Genomic DNA, 17,041 nt, shown 5'->3' on the forward strand with positions numbered 1-17,041 from the left:
GGCGGCATTCCACCTTAGGAAGATGTCCAGTCCCTCACGGAGCTGACCGAACAACGCCGGCTAATCGAGCGGGCCGAGAGGATTGCAGTGGCCAATGGACTTATGGACTGACATGCATTTACTCCTTTCTGAGACCGTTTAATTAGCATCAACCCTCAAGACCAGCGATAGCTGTCCTGGCGGACCTGCAGTATTGAGGCGGCACATGAAGCCCTGGACTGAGGGCTCCACTCAGGAAGATAAGGAAATATAGAATAAAGGTTTTTCCTCCTCCTCCTCCTCATTCCTGGGAAAAAATGCGAGAGCCGCAAAAATCCAAACGTTCAAGTTTTGCTAATAGCAAAAATTCAGTCCACCTGAGTGCTGTCAGACTTTTTCAATAACTAAAAACTGCGCCATATATATATATATATATATATATATATATATATATATATATATATATATATATATATATATATATATATATATATATAACATAAGCTCAAGTTAACTATGCATGTTTACCAACTCGCCCAGATATCTGCGTTGAACAATGTCCTTGATGTCCTGGTTGCACTAAAAAGATAAACTAAATATGAAACGAGATGAAATTAAAACAAAGGCATAAGCACGTGTAAAGTGGCTAGAAATGCCATTCCGGTTATTCGCCGTGTCATGTCCAGCTTTCTTAGACATCGATTTGAGTTGAGAGGCAACTTGCTCTGCATAGTATATAAGCCAGTGTCATGGAAATACTGAAAAGAATGGCCCAAACTTCATATGCGAGAAAAAAAAGTATTTCCTTTAAAAGGACACTGCGGCACTTTTTCCAAAAATTGGGATTTCAGCAGAAATCCACAGTTTTTCATACTGCGTACTCCCTCGGGTAGTACTGAACGCCTCCGGCTCCTCAAAGTGACGTCACAACGGACGGAGAGCGAGGTTTATCTCCCTGCTTTCCTTCTCTGTAGCAGTCGCGCGGGGCATGGTAGATTTGATTTGCGCTCTTTCAGTCGGTGATTGCACAGGTGTTTTATGCATAATCGAAAAAATAGCTTCACAGACGTGATCAACAAATAATCTACTTCAAAAGTCTAGAGTATTAGCACATTTGAAAACTGCCGCAGTGTCCCTTTAACGTTTGTGCTTCACTCGCATCGAGTAGTTGAGACGGCCATACGAAACTATTAAAGAAGGTTTTTGTAGCGTAAAGCTACACTACACTGGTCAGAGCCGAGTTTCGCGGGAGCATGCGCGAGAGCAGTCCCACTTCGTCGTCATCTCCTTGTACCTTCCGCGAGGCAAGGGAAGGAAACACTTTGTCGTCGTCTTCTCGTAACAATAACAATAACGCAAGAAATATCTGCGCATGGATGTTCTGATTGTAACGAAAGCTACACTACGCGGATCAGAGCCGAGTTTCTCGTGAGTGTGCGCCACCCGTTATGCGCAGGCGCGAGAGCCGCGTGACGTCACGAGAGGCGCAGGTGCGTCGCCTCCTCGCCGCCGCCGGCTTGCCCTTCACTAAAGCATGGCACATCTGACGCATGTACTGTGGCAATATAAGCATCGACATGCTATTTGCAGGCATAGTCAACACAACAGGCATACGTACCGCTAATGCCAAGGGCAGCGCCAATCTTGTTCCAAATGTCGTCTTTGAGTACATTGTTTTTATGTTCCGGGTGACGCTTGTCATACAGACAGCGATAGAGCTTGACAGCGTCAATGAGCATTTCCGTCGTGACTGTCATTTCTTGTTGTACTGTAGCTATCTTCCGAGCACGCCGTCGCCATGTTGACCCATGAGGGATGCTACACCGAGCGACACCACTCAAATCTTCCTCGCCTTCCTATTGGCTGATGGAATTCGGCGGAAAAAAATCAGGCGGCGAGAATCGGTCCCGGACCGATTTGGCTTTCCGCCGAGATTTCCGGCCCACTGCGGATGAATTCGCTCGCTTTCGCCGCCGAATGCTCAAGTGTGAACGAGCCATTAGCCGGAGCAGTGTTTACGACAGTTGCGCAGCGAGCTACTGCGTATGCTTTACGCTACGTATATCCAGGCGGAGCAGAGCTAAGCCACTGTCAATTTTCTGAGGATAGTAATAACGTAAACAGCAAAGTTTGAGTCTCCCGAGGAGAGATCTGAAGATGTATTGGTTGTTATATCGAAATTTTACGACATTCAAGAAAGTTACGCTTATAAACAACTTCCTTTTAAAAGATGCGCTCGTGTATAACTTTTAATTACGGTTGCGGTGCGCTTTGTTTCATATTTGCTGTGCGATGTCAGTGAACGTTAAACGACCTTACGCGGTCAAAATTATCCGCAGCGCTCCACTAAGAGAGTATCATAGCCTGAGTTGCTCTGCAACGTTAGTTCCCTTACACCAATCCAAACTAATCAGATTTTTTTTAAATTGCAGCCATCGGTTGGGTGTGTTACGACCGTGCATCCGCATTTGCGCGCTCTATTGTTCGCCTGTGGGCATGGAAAAGTATTGTGAATATGTGGTGATGGTCCATTGGCTCTAAGTGAGCCTGTTTCCAGGAATCCTGTTTTGTAAGCCTGTTTTGCTTTGTGGACAACCTGCAAATGCCAAATTGACCCTGTCAAGAGAACGTCTGGAAAAACACAAAGAAACGTCCCCCTGCGGGAAATAGCCGGAAGTGCTTTCTTTCTTTTGTTCACCCTTCCAGTCGAGAAGTGCTATCCTCCAGTGATGAATGCCTCCTATCCAAAGGAGACGACAGAGTGACATGTCCGCTGACGTGCAGGACAAGAAAGGAGCATGACTCATACGGCCATTAAGTGATTTCCCGGGAATGCAGGAAAGATTTGCAATTGTCGAAAAGGGACAATGTTGGGAGCCCTATGCGGCGCCACGTGCACTCGGGTTTCTGAGAAGTAAAACCCCTTGTCAGAACCAGCCTGTGGTTTCTTTGCTGAAGAATAGAAATGTACCTCCTCTCCTCGCCGTTCCCAAGCTTTTCCCGCCAACAAGTGATCACGCCCAACGAATGAATGCCGGACCAGTCAGTGCTTCAGACCATCAGTGCAGTGATGTGTTCGATTGGATGCCGATACCTGAGGGGCGTGCCCTGGATTTGGTTGGTCAGCATCTTCAGAGAGGGGCTGGACATAGGGGGTTTTAAGGACGCTGCAGAGCACGAAATGTCGCTCTGGGCCCTGGGTAAACGGCTCATCCAGTCGCTTCTCGCTATGAACTCTTAACGCTTGCCATTTTGCTGATGTACCCTTCTTTTTCGTGTAAATATTGTAAATAAGTTTTCTCAAAGTGCCATTAAACCTGCTTGTACATATTTCACCAACTTCGAAGATTCAATCCTTCTTCAACCCCGAGTCTCTGCACGCTACCAAGTGAAGGCCGGGTCGACGTAGCCCCAGCGTCACGACAACTGGTGGCAGCGGTGGGATTGTGAATCTACAAGCCACAACATCTGATGACTGGAGGTGGGATCTGGATCTACAAGCTACAACATCTGGTGATTCGAGGTGGATCAGAATCTACAAGCCACAACATCTGGTGATCGGAGGTGGCATCTCAGGCAACAAGCAGGAGCAACAATCGGCCAACAAGAGGGCAGCTCGGAACATCGATCGCATGTGTGGGTGAGTGCTTGGCTTTTCTTCTGATGTGGACCAGGTACTAGAACAGGGTTAGATTTTAGAACTGGTAAAGAGAGTGTGGAAACGCCTTTAGGTTTGGTAGTTTGCACAGTTGTTTTGGAAGTAGCCGACACTCGGAGCGATCATGGACCTACAAAAGCTGCAGAAACCGGACCTGTTGCTATTGTGTGAGGAATTGGGAATTGATACAAGTGGTTTGGCACGAAAACCCTTGATTATAAAGGCAATCACTGATCTGGGAACCGATGATGAGGAGCTCAGTGAAGCATGGAACCTGATCGGTCAAAAAAAGGAACAGCTCAGACAGCAGAAAGAGCGTGAAATTGAAAGAGAAGCAAAAAAGCTGGAGCTAGAAATTGAGCTCCGGAAATTAGAACTAGAGTTGAGCAAGAGGTCGGGCGATTGTCCCCAGCTAGCGGTACCTCTTCTCAACAAGGAGGCAGATTTCAAGATGTCAAAGTACATGCAGCCATATGTGATATCAGGGGATATCGGTCTGTATCTGGGTAACTTTGAGCGAACTTGCGAAGAACTGTCCTTCCAGCGAGACACGTGGTCTCAGAGATTATTGACGGTTCTGCCCTGCGAGGCAGCGGAGGTTGTCGCGCGGCTAAGCAAGGAGGACGCGGACAACTACGAGAAGGTCAAAGCTTGCCTTCTGAGAAAGTATAGGCTTAGCGCCGAGGCGTTCAGACAACGTTTTCGGAACGCTACTAAGTCCAGGGACGAGAGTTACCCTGAATTCCTGTACAATTTAAGAGTTAATTTGGGCGAATGGCTAAAGAGCACTGATTCCTACAGTGATAGGGACGCTGTAGTCGAGCGAATTCTTTTGGAGCAGTTTTATAGCTGCCTCCCAGAAAAAGAAAGAAATTGGTTACAGGACCGAGGCGAAATTAAGTCGGCAACTGAAGCTGCCGAACTCATTGAGGAATACGCTTCGCGCCGACAATTCAGCAACCCAGCAGTAGATAGGCTCCGCAATCCCAAGTTCAGTGTAAATAACCGTCAGAAAAGGCACTTTGCTAGATTTGCAGACGAAGAAAGGAAGGCTTCTTCAGGCAAACGCCCTAGAAAGGACGGCAGTGAGAAAAGTGGGGAAGTGACCAACGCGCAGAACACAAAGAAAAAGCTTGAGGCTAGGAAGCCGCTCACATGCTTTAGGTGTAATGAGCAGGGTCACATTGCCGTCAACTGCCGGAAAGAAAAGATTGCTTTCTCGTATGTCAGTGACTGCGATGAAAATATGCAGCTTTTAGAACCCTACCTGCATGACCTAGTAGTCAACGGGAAGCCTTGCAAGGTACTGCGCGATTCGGCCGCAACGATGGATGTTGTCCATCCGGCGTATGTATCGCCTTCCGACTATACAGGACAGTGTGCATGGATCCGACAGGTAGTTGAGGAACAGAGTGTGTGCTTGCCGATCGCGAACGTGGTCATCGAGGGCCCTTTCGGCGAATTAACAACCGAGGCTGCCGTTTCAGGAAAGCTTCCTAAGTGCTATCCGTATTTGTTCTCCAACAAATCGGACATGCTGCTGCGAAAGAGGGGCATCCTTTTCGGAGACAGAGTTGTGCAAGCCTTAACACGTTCAAAGGCGCCAGAACTAGCTACACTGCTCATTCCAGAAAAATCCACAGCGGAGGAAACGGCAGTTAAAACAGTGGTAAATGCGGAAGATAACAGGTCAGAAAACTTTGAGAGCGAGGCATCTCAGATATGTCAACTTGAAAGTGAGCTTGATGAGACGCGGAATGAGGACGTTCTTGAGAGTAACCTCTTGCCGCCGGTGTCTAGCAATCTCACGAGACTTCTAAGTGGAACCCGAGAGGACTTAGCTATGGAGCAAGCCAATGATCTCAGGAATAAGCTCGAAGTACAGTGGGAAGGACCTGATGAAGTCGTTGCAAAGCTTTCTAACACTAACTACGAAGTGAAATTCCCCGGTAGGCGTAAAGCAGTGCGCATTTATCATTGCAATCTTATGAAGCCTTATGTGCAGAGGGAAGCCGTGGTAAATCTAACGTTAAACCTTCCCGAGGAGATGGGGGATAACTTGATTTGCCTCAGCGGAAAAGGAAGCAACGCTCAGGAGCTTCTCAAAAAGACAGAGCAGAGAGGAGAACTAAAGAAACCCCAGCTGTCCGATCTGGGCGAGATAATAACAGAGTTTGAGGCCTGCTTCGTGGACAGGCCAGGCAGGACTGATTTGACTGAGCACGATATTGAGCTGACTTCAGACGTGCCAGTGCGATCAAGGTGCTACCGATTCTCTCCAAGGCAAAGAGAAATTCTGGATAGGGAAGTAACTCGCATGCTGGAATTGGGAGTAATAAAACCCTCGGAAAGCGATTATGCTTCGCCTATGATCTTAGTAGAAGCTCCAGGTAAAGACCCTAGGCCTGTGGTAGACTACCGAAAGCTAAATTCTCTCACCAGGGATCAAGTGTATCCTATTCCGAATATTGAGGAGAGAGTAGAACAGGTCAGTAGAGCGGCATATGTGACTACGCTGGACCTTACTCGAGGATACTGGCAAGTACCGCTCACTGAACGCGCCAGCAGATACGCGGCTTTCGTCACTCCGACGGGCAGCTACCAGCCAACAATGATGAGTTTCGGGCTCAAAAATGCTATATTTTGTTTTTCCCGACTCATGGATAGGGTTTTAAAGGGGTGTGAAACATTCGCAGTGCCTTATTTAGACGACATTGCGGTTTTTTCCGACTCATGGGCGGACCATATGGTACATCTAAGAGCTGTACTGAGCCTTTTGCGTCAAGCTGGATTAACCGTAAAGGCCGAGAAATGTTGCCTGGCAAGGGCGACCGTGGACTACTTGGGTCACAATGTAGGTCAAGGTTTCAGGAAACCCAGCGAGATTAAGATTTCTGCGGTAGCAGACTACCCGCGGCCGAGCACGAAGACGGAAATTCGAGCATTCCTGGGTCTGACTGGGTACTACAATCACTACATCCCTAACTATTCAGCTTTGGCTAGCCCTCTGACCGACGCTCTCCGCAAGACAGAACCGACAAATGTAGTCTGGGACGAACAAAAGGAAGCCTCCTTCGTAAACCTGAAGGCTGTGCTGATTAGCCGTCCGGTATTGCGAGCTCCAGACTATGGCCGAGAATTCACGGTCCAGTGTGATGCCAGTGATCGAGGGTTAGGTGCTGTTCTCTGCCAGAGAGATGACGACGGTAATGAGCACCCCGTGCTCTACTTGAGCAGAAAGCTGAGTTCTAGAGAGAGGGCTTATTGCGCGTCAGAGAAAGAGTGCGCTTGCATTGTATGGGCCATTCAAAAATTGCAGTGCTATCTTGGAGGGGCCAAATTCACCGTAGAGACGGACCATTGTCCCCTGGCTTGGCTGCAAACTGCGACATCGAAGAACAGTCGCCTTCTTAGGTGGAGCTTGATTTTACAGCAGTACAATTTTGAAATAAGATACAAAAAGGGGAAATTAAATGGGAATGCGGACGCGCTTAGCCGCTGTTTCTAAGCGGTCCGAGATGTTCCTCACCATGTATCCAAATTGATAATCAGGTTTTTTTTTTTTTTCGTGCGCTTGTATATGTGTGGCTATGTAAAGCAGCACGTTTGGTTTTCTAGGAATACGTGGGTCCTGAACGTCTTGAGAGTGGGCTTTTCTCGAACAACAATGGCAGTTTTCTTTTAACCTGGTCTCTTCAGACGGGAGCCGAGTGCTTGCTTCGACATGTGGTTGAGTTTCAGACAGCTCGAGCAATTTGGCCTACAACAATCAAGACAACGCGACAAGCAACAGCGAGCTTCAAGCGTTCACGTGCAGGCCATTAAGTCGTCTCTTCATGCAGCAGCGGCGACTGCTGCCCTCCGTGACTCTTCTGGCGGGGGAGGAGGCTGTTACGACCGTGCATCCGCATTTGCGCGCTCTATTGTTCGCCTGTGGGCATGGAAAAGTATTGTGAATATGTGGTGATGGTCCATTGGCTCTAAGTGAGCCTGTTTCCAGGAATCCTGTTTTGTAAGCCTGTTTTGCTTTGTGGACAACCTGCAAATGCCAAATTGACCCTGTCAAGAGAACGTCTGGAAAAACACAAAGAAACGTCCCCCTGCGGGAAATAGCCGGAAGTGCTTTCTTTCTTTTGTTCACCCTTCCAGTCGAGAAGTGCTATCCTCCAGTGATGAATGCCTCCTATCCAAAGGAGACGACAGAGTGACATGTCCGCTGACGTGCAGGACAAGAAAGGAGCATGACTCATACGGCCATTAAGTGATTTCCCGGGAATGCAGGAAAGATTTGCAATTGTCGAAAAGGGACAATGTTGGGAGCCCTATGCGGCGCCACGTGCACTCGGGTTTCTGAGAAGTAAAACCCCTTGTCAGAACCAGCCTGTGGTTTCTTTGCTGAAGAATAGAAATGTACCTCCTCTCCTCGCCGTTCCCAAGCTTTTCCCGCCAACAAGTGATCACGCCCAACGAATGAATGCCGGACCAGTCAGTGCTTCAGACCATCAGTGCAGTGATGTGTTCGATTGGATGCCGATACCTGAGGGGCGTGCCCTGGATTTGGTTGGTCAGCATCTTCAGAGAGGGGCTGGACATAGGGGGTTTTAAGGACGCTGCAGAGCACGAAATGTCGCTCTGGGCCCTGGGTAAACGGCTCATCCAGTCGCTTCTCGCTATGAACTCTTAACGCTTGCCATTTTGCTGATGTACCCTTCTTTTTCGTGTAAATATTGTAAATAAGTTTTCTCAAAGTGCCATTAAACCTGCTTGTACATATTTCACCAACTTCGAAGATTCAATCCTTCTTCAACCCCGAGTCTCTGCACGCTACCAAGTGAAGGCCGGGTCGACGTAGCCCCAGCGTCACGACAGGTGTCCCAGCTAAATGCTAAAAAGATGGAGTGTCCTATAGCACTCTGAAATAAACAGAGTGCTGTCTTGATTCACGTGGCGTAGCCCCCAGCAATTTTGTTCGGACTTTAAAAATCACTCTTTATTAAACACTAATTAGCTAAACTCTTAATTACTGACTTCATCATCATCATCATCATCAGCCTGACTATACCCACTGCAGGGCGAAGGCCTCTCCCATATCTTTCCACTTAACCCGGTTCTGACTTCAGAGAAATATAATTCACCGCATAGTAGTGCGGCTTCACAGCCCAAGACGCCTCTCAGAGAACCAAATCCGCTTGTCTCCGGAGCGCGCTTCCCGATGGGCCTTTGCATGTATACACAGGCTGAGATAAAGTATGCGCGAGCTGCCAGTCACGTGCACGCTTTCTGCAAGATATACTTTTTTTTTATCTTCTGAATTGTCACTATTTGGTCTGTCCAAATATTAAGAAACTAGCTAATTACTGCCTCTTAATTAACTCTGGATAACGAAAAAGCTACGCGATTCTCAACAGATATGAGTTATTTACAAGCGGCTCCGTCGTTTTTACAAGCTTGATTCTATTTTGGTGTGACACTCGGTATATATGCGTTCAGTGCTTCTTCAACCGAATTCATTGATAGTCAGCCATCGGCTTCCCTCCTTTCTTTCCTCGCCGCGGTGACTCAGTAGTTAGTGTGCTCGACTACTGTGCCCAAGGATGCGGTACCGAATTTCGACTGCGCCAGCCACTTTTCGATTGAGGCGAAAAGCAAGGCGCTCGCGTGCAGTGTGATGTCAAGGCACGTTAAAGGGTGATTGAAAATTCCGGAGCCCTGCACTGCGGCGTCCCTCGTAGCCTGAGTCGCTTTGGGACTTTAAACCCCAATAAACCAGACCAGACCAAACCATTATTTTCGGTCTTACGTCTTGGTGGTTTTTGCGCACCGTAATACATCGCGGCTTGCAGAGCCATAACAAAGCTAGCAAGTGTGAGTAATCAAGAAGTCCACTGCACCAATGCCGGCTATATAACGAACCGACTCAGACGACGCTTTTAAACGCGTAGCGTGAGTGGTCAAGGCTCTTTAATGGGGTCCGTTAAGCGCGAGCCCAGCGATATCTTTTCAGTGCGCGATATATGCGGTATAGTGTCAGCAGCCACGCCTGAGCATGCCCGGCAACTTGCACAGCATTGCATAGCTTGTTCGGGACGGGGTATACACGAGTGGGGAGGTGTTGGCTCGCTTGGTCGATGCTCGTGCTTGGGAGGGTGGCGGCGACTGCGCGATATCGCGCACCACGAGCGTCACGATGTGCTCCGGCGTCCGCCCTGCATGCAGCCTTCGAACGAGGTGCACGCGTTGTATACCTGCTCTGCTCGGAGGAGGTGCTGGACTCGACGGGAACGAATGGAAGGAAGATCGCCACGAGTGCACGCGAAAAGCAGCAGGGAGGCGGCATAACCGCCGATCACTTTGACGCCCGCGTCATGAGAAATGGTAAGTTTTTATAGGATAGAAGGAATGCTGAAGTGTGCGTGAAGTCTGGAGACTGGACGTTAGAATAGTTAAGAGCCCACTTGGTTGAACCTTACAGTGTCTAGGAAAAGAATACACAGAGTCAATGACATCAAAAGCTGTGCAGTCGTATTTTAGCCTGTTGCGTATAGCACTGTGGAATATACAGAAGCTAGTGGGCCGGAGAGACTTTACAAAATTATGATTTCGAACACTGAAACTTGAGTTCGGTGGTAACGCTTCAACTTGAGCACCAAGATGCATTGTGGCTTGTGTTTGGTGGCGGTGACCTCATTTTAATGCAACCAGGCGAGCTTCGTCAAAAGTCTCCACGGCTAACCTCTTTTTGTTTTTGTTCAGGGTGGACTCAGTGAAATATTAATCAATTAATTTCATTCCAGTGAGATATTGCCGAAGACAACTCTTCCTCTCATTTCTCATGACGCCTGTTTATGGCGGGCTTTTATGTCGTTTCTATGGCGAGCTGTTTTGCCACCTTAGTTCAACTATGATGAGCACCTCAGGCATCCAGAGCAAAAAACCGGTAGCAGTCATAACCCTCCCATGCCCCTCGCGACTCCCTCCTACCTTTCTCCCATTCGCGACCTTTCATTTCCTCATTTCCCCATAGGCAGTTAGATGACGAGAAAAATGGCATGAAAATGGCATGAAAAGGGGAAAGAAAATGGTTCCTTAAAGAATACCACAAATTTACAGCAAGGAAACAAACAAACAAACAAAAAAGGCGGTAACGAATCCGTTCTTCGCCTCCCTTCAGGCACGGCTGTGCATCGTTTCCTGCCTCCGGTGAACACGTTAGGCGCGACAACAACAACAAAAAAGGAGATACCAAACACTGAGCGACGAAAAGAAGAAGGCGAAAGTAAACGCATAAAACAGAGGCTGGGCTCTTAAATTCTCCTTCAGAGGAGGAAGACACCCCCTACTCCGCTGCGACATACACCTCCGGATCTGCGAGCGGTCGCCCCTCTCCTCCGCGTCGTCGACGTCGTAGTCGTGGCGGCCTTTTCCAGCGGCAGCAGCAGCGTTGCCGATCGACACGGCTGGACGCGCCGACAAGCCTTCCTGTCGTCGTCCCCCCACCCCCTTTTCGCTGCGGCAACTGACGACTCCCCGTCGTCGCCGAACGAACACACGGGGTGAACCGCAGCAGCAGCGGTGTACTCAAGCGTGATTTTGCCTAAGGCCTTCTTCCCGCTAACAAACCACCGCCAGCGTCGGTGTTGCGCACGCGGTTGGAAAGGGGGGAAAAGAGTAGGAGAGAAGTGCGTCGCTTTTTCTGACGCCGCGCTGCTGCCACGCGCGTCCATCTCCTCTCCTGAACCCCGCTTCCACTGACGGTGCTGCTGAGCGGGGACAACCGCCGCGGTGGCTTCCGCCCTCCGTGATCGCCGGTGCGCTCGGCTGAGCGAGGTGCGTGAGTGCTGTGCGTGTATATCCCGGACCGGTACGGCCCATTGGTATTGGCTCCATGTTCGTTGCCACGTAAAAGAAGATGCCTTCCTTCCCTCTCGTCCACCTGTGCTGTCGTAGCCACCAACTATGTATGGAGAGGCAGGACGACATATGCTTTAGGGCTTGTTAAGTGCTGTCTCTTGACTGTTATTTCGATAGTATCGCCGACTTATACGAGGGAGACATATGACATAAGCCGGTCTTTAATTCTGCCCATTCATCGCGTGTTCGGGATGAGACCAAAGAGTAGCGGTGCTCCCCGTTCTCTCATTTCGTTACTCGATCGCCTTGCCGGCACTACTTCACTCTTTCTTATTCTGCTCTGTTTTCCGACACTGTCCTATTTGCTGTATCTTTACTCTCCTTTTCTTACGATACTATTAGGGGGCGCTAGATTGATGGGAATCTAGCCTATGATTTCATTTTCTTTCGAAGTTTGCAGTTGGAATCTCAATACTTTTTGCCCTTTAAATTAAACAACAGACCAGATTGAATTGGCCGAGATATCAAAACTAATCAATAAGCGCAAGGTGGCCGATATAAGGAAGTATAACATGGAGAAAATTGAGCATGCTGTAAAGAACGGGGGAAGCCTTAAAGTGGTAAAGAAGAAATTGGGCATAGGCAGAAACCAGATGTATGCGATAAGGGACAAGGCGGGCAACGTCATCACGAAGATGGACAAGATAGTCAAAGTAGCCGAGCAGTTCTATACAGATCTCTACAGTAGCCAAAGAAGACACGACCGTAACGAGATTGGCGGTAGAGAAAAACAGTCAGAGGTTCCACCATTGACGAAGGACGAGGTCAAGAAAGCATTAGAAAGTATGAAAAGGGGGAACTCAGCTGGAGAGGATCAGATAACTACAGATTTGCTGAAGGACGGAGGGGATATCGTGTTAGAAAAACTGGCCACTTTGTATACGCAGTGCCTGGTGTCATCGACGGTACCGGAACCATGGAAGAATGCAAATATTATCCTCATTCATAAGAAAGGGGACTCTAAGGACCTTAAAAATTACAGACCAATCAGCTTACTGTCTGTTACGTATAAGGTGTTTACTAAGGTAATCGCTAATAGAATCAGGACAACCTTAGACTGCAATCAAGCAAAGGATCAAGCAGGTTTTCGGAAACGGTACTCTACTATCGATCATATCCATACCATCAATCAGGTTATAGAAAAATGCTCGGAATATAACCAGCCCTTATACATAGCATTCATTGATTACGAAAAAGCATTTGATTCAATTGAAACCTCGGCGGTGATGCATGCAATGCGAAATCAGGGGGTAGACGAGCCGTACGTGAAAGTGCTGGAAGATATATATAGTGGCTGCACAGCAACCATAGTTCTGCATAAAGAAAGTAACAAAATTCCCATAAAGAAAGGTGTTAGGCAAGGAGACACAATCTCCCCAGTACTATTCACAGCTTGCTTAGAGGAAGTGTTCAGAGACTTGGAATGGGAGCAGTTAGGGATAAGGGTAGATGGAGAATACCTCAGTAATCTGCGATTTGCTGATGACATTGCCTTGCTAAGCAACTCGGGGGATGAACTGAAATATTGATTGGTGACCTAGACAGGAAAAGTAGAAAGGTAGGCTTGAAAATCAATATGCAGAAGACTAAGGTAATGTTTGACAGCCTCGGGAGGGAACAGCAGTTTACATTGTAGCGAAGTACTGGAAGTAGTAGGCGAATATGTCTACTTAGAACAGGTAGTAACCGCAGATCCGGACCATGAAAGGGAAATAACAAGAAGAATAAGATTGGGATGGAGCGCATTTGGCAAGCACTCACAGATTATGACTAGCGGCTTACCGGTATCGCTAAAAAGGAAAGTATATAACAGTTGCATCTTACCTGTACTCACCTATAGGGCTGAAACGTGGAGGCTAACCAAGAGAGTTCTACTTAAGTTGAGGACAACCCAGAGGGCAATGGAACGAAAAAATGGTAGAGGTAACATTAAGAGATAGGAAGCGTGCAGAGCGGGTCAGAGAAATAACTCAAGTTACCGACATTCTAGTGGAAATCAAGAAGAAGAAATGGGCATGGGCAGGACATGTAGTGCGAAGAGAGGATAACCGATGGTCGCTTAGGGTAACAAACTGGATTCCAAGGGAAGGAAAGCGTAGCAGGGGGCAGCAGAAAGTTAGGTGGGCGGATGAGGTTAAGAAGTTCGCAGGGGTCAAGTGGATGCAGCTAACACAGAACCGGGTTAAGTGGAGAAATATGGGAGAGGCCTTCGCCCTGCAGTGGGTATAGTCAGGCTGATGATGATGATGATGATGATGATGATGGTGATGATGATGATGAAATTTAAACAACGCAAGGATAGGACAGGGCGCGTAGGCACCACCAAGGGAACCTTTGATGAGCTTTGAAATCTGAGTACGCAAAGGTTTTTAGCACTCGCCTCTATCAAATACACTGGCATTTCATAAATAATAAGCGACATCCGAAGCGACATTGGTAACTGCGACTGCTTCCACTGCCACAATCGCGCCATGCGTGTCGCATTGCACTGAAAACAGTGCACTTGTGACACACATAAAAGCACCACCGCCGCAATGGCAGCAACAGCTGAATAACTATAGGCTGCGCGTAGGCCTGAGACGCCATATTCATTGATCGCCAGCTAGCCATGGTTTAGTTGAAGTGCAGTCATTCAAGCCAGCCAATCTCGGCCTTCACTTCTAATTGTGAAGCCGCTACGGGCTATTGCAAGAAGCTAGTAGGGATATATTTATTAGAACGATCTAACCATTGGACACGTAGCGAAATCTTGCTTTGAAAGTTCGTCCTGCACGTGCGCATAGCGGCTGAGGCTTCTATGAAACAGAAAAAGAAACAACCAAAATAGTAGTATGCAGTTGAGACCATAATTGTGAAACTATGAAGTGCTGTTAGACAATATTAAGAATATAATGACAACAATAATTATAGGCATTCAGGTCGAAATCACCAAGAAGAGAAGGGCACGGGCAGGATATGCCCTGCCCATGCCCTTCTCTTGATTTTATTTTATTTACAGAAGACTGCTGGCTTTATTGCAAAGCCTTAAGCAGGAGTGGGTGTAAAATACACTTTGACAAAAAGAAAACCTCCCTGAGGTACACACAACTCAGCACACAATACCGAAAGAAACAACATTATACAATATTAGACGAAGCCTGGCGTCGAAATGAGCACTGGGAAAAAAAAAAAAATGAAAATGTTGAATGCTGCAAAATTGTTACGAATTCCTAAGCGACTCCGTAAATGACTCCACAGTAGAAGCCTCTACAATATTCGCTTTGAGGACATTCCATGCCCGCACAGTACGGGGGAAGAAAGAATTCTTGTATGTTTCAGTGCGGCATGAGTATTCCTTCACTTTTAAAGAATGGTAGGATCGTGTCGAACGACCCGGGACGAGCTCAATGTACTTGCTGCTGTTAATTCCTAATTTGTTGTGAACAATCATGAACATATATTTAAGCCTCTCGCGGTATCTCCTGAGCTGCAAAGAATCCAAATTTGCTTTCTCAAGTAGCATGGTAGGGGACGTCTGCCAGGTGTATGAATTATAAATAAATCGCACTGACTTTCTTTGAATATTTTCGAGTGTTTTAATGTTTTCTTTAGTATAAGGGTCCCACACAACAGAGGTGTATTCTAAAACAGGTCGGATAAAAGTTTTGTAAGCTAGTAACGTAATTTCCTGCGTAGAGTACCGGAGAGATCTTCTTAAAAAGCCAAGTTTTTTCATAGCTTTATTTTTAATATTAGAAATGTGTTTGTTCCACCGTAGATCAGAGCTAATCGTTAATCCCAAGTACTTGTAGCTGTCCACGGTAGACAGGGGATGGTTATTAATAGTATAGGCAAAACGTAATGGCCGCTTCTTCCGCGTAATAGACATTGAAACTGTTTTTTTAGTATTAATACTCATCTGCCACGTTGAGCACCAATCATGAATTTTAGCCAAGGCGTCATTAAGAAGAAGCTGGTCAGCAGGAGTTCGTATTTCATGATATAATACACAGTCGTCGGCAAACAGCTTGATTTTGACAGGAATGTCTTTAACAATGTCATTTATAAAAATTAAAAATAACAATGGCCCAAGTACTGAGCCTTGTGGGATACCGGAGCTTACCAAAGCTGGGCTCGAACATGCATTGCCGATTGATATGGACTGATATCGAGACGATAGATATGCTTGTATCCACGTCAACAGTAGATCGTTTTTAAAGATAGTATTTAGCTTTTGCAAGAACTTTCTGTGTGAGACCCGGTCAAATGCTTTTTCGAAATCTAAAAAAATGACATCAATTTGACACTGGTTATCAATGGCTGCGGCAAAATCCTGCATCGTCTCTAGAAGTTGGGTCACTGTAGAGAAGCCTTTGCGAAAACCGTGTTGCCGGTCGTCAATTACGTGATTGGTTTCCAGGAAGGCTGATATATGCCCAAAAAGTATATGTTCAAGTATTTTTGAAGAAGTATACTTCTTCAAAAAGAAGCACGGAAAAATTATTCCTATTCCCAAAACTGAAAATTCATCTCTACTTAGCTCATATAGGCCAATATCTTTACTGTTTATAAACAGTAAAGATATTGGCCTATATGAGCTAAGTAGAGATGAATTTTCAGTTTTGGGAATAGGAATAATTTTTCCGTGCTTCCAGTCCTCCGGGAGCTCGGCGTTTAACAGAGACTTCTTAAATATGAGCGTTAAGTACTTGGAACACCATTCGGCATATCTCACAAGAAACGTATTTGGTATGTCATCAATTCCCGGCGTCTTTTTTGCGTCACAACTGAGAAGCAGAGAGAAAACACCTTCTTCAGTTACAGAAACATCAGTAATAGGCGGACAAGCTGAGTTAAAATGAGGCTTTCTACCATCATCGTGCGTAAACACAGTACAAAAGAAACGGTTGAAAGACGAAGCAATCTGTGTCGCATCAGTAATCAGTTCGCCGTCAACGACAACGCTGTACACAGGTTTCTTTTTCTTTGATAACTGCCGCCAGAACTTTGCAGGGGACGAAACAAGAAAGTTTTTCATAAATACGCTAAAGTGATACTCTTTTGCTTTTTTGATACTGTGTTTTAAGTTCAAGCGCATATCAGACAGTTTAGCAGCATCAACTGCCGACTGGCTTCGCCGAAGTTTTTTGCGAACTCTCTTAATCTTTCGTCCAATGCGTACAAGTTCCCTCGTCATCCAAGGGCTGCTGGCGCGTAGGGTAATTACCCGAGTAGGCACAAAACGCGAAATGCAATTCAGAGCAAGGTTCTTAAAGAAAACCCAGAGATTTTCTACTGAGCAGCCGCAGGATTCGTAAAGAACCACAAAATCTGAGAATGAAATATCAAGTAAGTCTAAAACTGCAACATCATCAGCACGCGAGAAGTTTGGCACAACACGCACCTCTTTCTTTTTTATTTTTCGGAAGAAGCAATGGAATGTTTAAAGATACCATAACATGGTCAGATATGCCTTCGAAATATCGAAGTAGAGGACCGCGACGAAAGACACTG

Source organism: Amblyomma maculatum, chromosome 9 (genome assembly GCF_055883805.1).
Source record: "Amblyomma maculatum isolate TAMU_Amacu chromosome 9, ASM5588380v1, whole genome shotgun sequence".
Lineage (NCBI taxonomy): Eukaryota > Metazoa > Arthropoda > Arachnida > Ixodida > Ixodidae > Amblyomma > Amblyomma maculatum.